This window comes from Tupaia chinensis, unplaced genomic scaffold (assembly GCF_000334495.1).
Source record: "Tupaia chinensis unplaced genomic scaffold, TupChi_1.0 Scaffold000183_1, whole genome shotgun sequence".
Lineage (NCBI taxonomy): Eukaryota > Metazoa > Chordata > Mammalia > Scandentia > Tupaiidae > Tupaia > Tupaia belangeri.
The window spans coordinates 630503-636039 of NW_006159658.1; positions in this window are offsets into that span (position 1 = coordinate 630503).

Here is a 5537-nt window from a genome sequence, read left to right on the forward strand (position 1 = left end):
GGAGTCAGACCTCATATGGTCTACCCTAGTTCAAATCCTTGCCCTGGTAGCTTGAAAAACACACCGGGCATATGTATCTGTGCATGCCCAAAATCCCAACAAGATACAGATACGAGAGGAGAGATTATGGTGTGATCACGGCCCATTGCAGGGGTGGAGGGCGGTGTTCTCCCTCTTCCCTTCGTTCTCTGTGTCTGTCTCTCTCTGGCTAATGCACACACCCTCAGGGAATTAATACTGATAAACAAAAACAGTACAGTAGTCTTCCTTTATCTGAAGTTTCACTTCCTGCAGCTTCAGTTACTAGTGGTCAACTATAGGTAAAAATATTCAATTTAAAAATTCCAGAAATCAGGGCTGGCAGGTAGCTGGTGGTTAAGGGTGCTGGACTCTCACATGACCGACCTTGATTTGAGTCCTGGACCTGGCAGCTTGCTTTCTCTCATTCCTTCACTGGTCAAATTTAAATAAATAAATAAATACAGTTTAATAAAAGAATTAATTTTTATGGGAGTCCAGTGACTTTAACCACCATACCACCCACCAGCTCCAATAAAATAATTTTTGACAAAAATTCCAGGAATCAATAATTCATAAGTTTTAAATCGAGTGCCCAGCCGAGCAGCGTGATGGCCGCGTGTGTCATCCCACTCTGTCCCATCTGGACGTGAGTCCCCTGTGTCCAGCATGACCATGCTGGAGATAGATACCTACCAGTGAGTCACCTAGTAGCGACCTCAGTTAGCAGATCTGAAAAATGGGGTAGTGGGGTTCAGTACCACCTGTGATTTCAAACCTTGATTGGGGTTCTTGGAAAGGGAGGCTGTACTGTACTGAGCCCCTACCTCTCTTTCCAGCCTCATTAGACGATGCTCATTTGGTCTCTTTATTATATTGTTTTGTTTGTTTGTTTGTTTTTGCCCTAGGACCTGCTCAGAGTTCTCTTCACAAGATCTTCAATGCCTAATTCCTCCTGGATACTTGAGTCAAAGCTCAAAAGTCGCCTCCTCAGAGAGGCCTCCTTGGCCAGGCTGTCTAGTGTCGCCCACTTAGCCACTTATCATCGCACTGCCTTGTTTTAATTTCCCATGATCCCTATAACTGTCATAAATTATTTCTTTGGTTATTGTCTGTCCCTGTCACAGAAGGAGTCTTGTCTGTTAACATTATTTGTCTTGGGACCAGCAGTTGGCTTAATGGCTACGTCACTGGACTCTCATGTAGTCAATTGTGGTTCGAGTCCTGGATCCGGTGGCTTAAACTCACGCTGGGGGATTGTGGCATTGCCATTCCCCCCGGTGGGTGATTTCTTACTTTCTGTCTCTCTGTCTCTCGCTGTCTTTCTGGTGAGTGCATGCGCCCTATAGCAAAAATCTCTCTCTCTCTCTCTCAAAAAAAAGAAAACATTATTTGTCTCATACACTTAATGTCTAGAAAACTTATACATATTAGCTGCTCAGTTAATACTAGTGAATTCAGTGAGTGAATTGCCAAATAATACCACAGGTGAACTGGACAAGATAATTATAGACTGCTTAGTACTACTGATAACTCAGTGAGACGGAGGGCTAGGAATTTATAATGGCACCATTCCTCCTCAGCTGTGTGATTTATTCACTTTATTTATTATTTTTATTTTTTTTAGCATCTGGGTATAGCGTTAAAGAAGTCTAATCCAATCCTAGGGGTTTTTCAGGGGGATGAAAGAGAAGCGCTACCGAAGCGGGGAGACCGTAGAACAGAAGTTGGCAAACTTTCTCTGTACAAGGCTAGACATACATCTCAGGCTTTGTGGGCCAGTCTCTGCTGCAACTACTTAACTTTGTCATTGTCATGTGAATGACAGATGATAAGTAAGTCAATAGCTGAGGTTGCGTTCTGATAAAAAATAATGTAGTGGTTTTTGCCATAGGGTTCATGTACTTGCTGGAGAGAGAAAGACAGAGACAGAGGGAGGGAGAGTGATAAATCACCCCGCACCCCAGGGGATGGCTATGCCGCAATCCCTCCCTCCCCATTCTCCTCTCAGAGTTTTAGGCACACGTGCACATGCACCCAGCACAATTTTCAAGCTGCCAGGTCTGGGACTCGAACCGTGGTTGGCCATATGGGAGACCAGTGCCTCAGTCACCACACCACCTGCTGGTCCCCGTGTTCTGATAAAATCGTATCTGCAAAAACTAGTGACGAGTACATGAATCCCTTTGCTGACTCATGATTTGGGAGATGGGGGGAAAATGACTGAAGTGACACACGATAGAATCAAGAGGGGAAGAATGTGAGAACAGAGGGGCCGACAGAGACCGGAGACGGTGTCTATTGCTGTCGCGTAGCAAACCACTCAGAAGTCCATGGCTTAAACATTGTTTGGGGGGTGTGTGGGGCGGCGGCATATAGCAAAGCAGGGAGTTTATTAAAGGAAAGGGAAGGAAAAACAGAGCTCCCAAGAAGGGAGGGGTCCCGGAAAATGAGTTGCCCATAATTTCTTTCTTTTAAAAATTGCTTTTAGTTTGCCAGATGGCACATGCACTCACTAGAGAGAAACAGAGCGAGGAGGAAGTGAGAAAGCACACACCATGGGTCAGGGTCGCTCAGCAAGCCTCATGATTTTTTTTTTTTTTTTTTTTAGTTATTCTCCATATTTTTAAATTTTAGCCTCAAACAGAATATAATTTCACCTAGTTTCTACAAGTTAATATATATGCTGCTACCTCAGAGTCTTCAATACTTGGCCAGTTCATTTGACATAATTTTATATCTAATTGTACATATTTTTATAGCACTTATGCTAGGGCTAGTCTGTCATTACACAGAGATGTCAACATTGCCACAGACTTAACAAAAATGGTATATGAAATTGCAATCCTCATTATTTTTATTTTTTTGGAGAGGTTTTTGCTATAGGGCTCGTGCGCTCGCCAGAAAGACAGAGAGAGACAGAGAGACAGAAAGTGAGAAATCACCCCCCAGAGGGATGGCCACGCCACAGTCCCTTCTCCTCCATTCTCCTCTCGGGATCTTGGGCACACACGCATACGTGCCGCACCCAGCGTGAGTTTAAGCCACCAGGTCTGGGACTCGAACTGTGGTCGGCTACATGGGAGTCCAGCGACATAGCCATTATGCTAACTGCTGGTCCCACAATCCTCATTCTTCATGTCTCCCTCTTTTTAGGATTTTGGCTATGCACACACATGGTCCCTGTGTGTGTCGCAGGCTGCTGCATAGTCATTATGCTAACTGCTGGCCCCACAAATCCTCATTCTTCATGTCTCCCTCTTTCTAGGACTTTGGCTATGCACACACATGGTCCCTGTGTGTGTCGCAGGCTGCTGGGTCTGATATTCAACTGCGCAGCTGGCTCTGTGTGTGTCGCAGGCTGCTGGGTCTGATATCCAACTGCAGCTGGCCGTCTGGAATCCAGCCTCCTAACCATCAAGCCACCAGCTGGCTCTAAACATTTTCTATTTTGTTCATCAGTTTGTGGGCCAGACAACTGTGAAGGACCCAGCTGGAAGGCTCTCCTCTGTTCCACCTGGCATCAGCTGGGCTGACTCGACAGGACCTGGAGGACCAGTGTCCCAAGATGGCTTGTTCACACGGCTGCCAAAATACCTATGTGTTATAGTCCAATTCCCACTGGCGGGCTTTTATTATTTTAAAGAATTATTTATTTAATTCCATTTGTTATTATTATTATTTTTTTTAATCTGACCCCTACGGGGTGATTTCTCGCTTTCTGTCTCTCTGTCTCTCTCGTGAGTGCACACCCCCTATAGCAAAAAAAAAAAAAAAAACAAAACAAAACCTCTCGAAAAAGAAAAAAAGGATTATTTTATTTAACTTCGTTTATTTATTTGATTTAAATTTGATCGGAGAGGGACACAGAGAGAGAGAAAGTGAGAAAGCAAGCTGCCAGGTCCAGGACTCAGCATGTGGAAATCCAGCACCCTTAACCACCATGCCACCCGCCAGCCCCAGACGTTTTTTATCTTTTTAAGTTAATTTATTAATTTCTCCCATGGAATAGATATAGAGAAGGGGGGAGGCACCCCCAGTGTGGTCTCTACATTGCTGCCTCCACCCAACCTCATCTAGCCCAGATCATGGGCCCATGCCTGAGTGTACAGGGAGGCCTCGAGACACACACCTGGGGCCCTCCTAAGGGTCCTGCATCACGGAGCACTGTGCCCCCAGGTGCCCCCTGTTGTGTCCAGCTCCATCACCCCACACCTCGGATACTTGCTAGGAGCCGCAGGCTGGAACTAGTGGAGGTGGTGGTGGGATGTTGGCTCCTCCTTCATGAGGAACCTCCACAGAGCTGTTTAGGCTTCATGATGTGGTATTAATTGTCAGAAAAGTCATGACACAGTTTTGCATAGGAAAACAGAAACATACGCTATGACTTCTCTGGTGACCCAGTAGCTGGGTTCTAGAAGTGATTGTTTCTAGAGCGAAAGCTGCAAGGTGTCTTAAAATGTGAGAAAACCTCAGCCGAGCCAGCGGGTGGTGTGGTGGCTAAGGAAGCTGGGTCTCATGGTCAACTACATGATTCAAGTTTGGACCCAGTGGTTTGAAAAACACGCAGGGTGGGGGACAGCAGATGGCATGGCAGTTACATCACTAGACTCCCACACAGCCAACTGCAGTTCACATCCTGGACCCTATGCCAGGCACATAGGTGTGTTTGCCCAAGATCCCGGAAGGAGAATGGAGGAAAAGGGATTATTGGGGGGGGGCATTCCTCTTTGGGGGCAATTTCTTGCTTTCCTTCTCACTCTCTGTCTCTCTCTGGTGAGTGCACGCTTCTAAGGCAAAAATCTCTTAAAAAGGCAACAACAACAAAAAAAAGCAGGATGAGTACCCAAAATCCTGAGAGGAGAATGGAGGAAAAGGGATTGTAGTCTGGCCATTCCTCCTGTGGGATGCTTTCTCACTTTCTCTCTCTCTGTTTCTCTCTGGCTAGTACATGTACCCTGTGGCAAATGAAAAATTAAAAAAAGACCTGAAGTACCAGAATGCTAGCTCTACCACGTTGTACTGGCCGAGTAACTCGCGAAGGCCAGCTCTGACTCACGGGTAGGAGGGACAGACTTCAACTCTCAGGTGGTAAAGCGAAGACTTTGTGGTCATCTTTTTTTTTGTAGTACTCAGAGGGCATGTGTGCTCATTGGAGCTGGGGAGGGGAAGGGAGAGGAAGAGGGAGGGGAAGAAAGAGGGAAGGAGAGGGAGAGGGAAAGGGAGAGGGAGAGAAAGAGAAAGCACCCTCCAATGGGGTGCGGTCACACTGCAATGCCTTCTCTTCCATTTCTGCATAGTGCTGGGATTCGGGGCGTGCACACACACACACACCCGATATATCTTACAAGCTGTCGGGACCAGTATTTAAACTGTGATCAGCCAAGTGGGATCCAGTTCTCTTAATCACCAGACTTTAGCCTGAGCTTCAGCCTGAGCTGGCTCAGTCATTTTTTTTCCTTTTTTAAAATTATTATTATTATTATCTTTTAAATTATTATTTTTTATAATTATTTTTA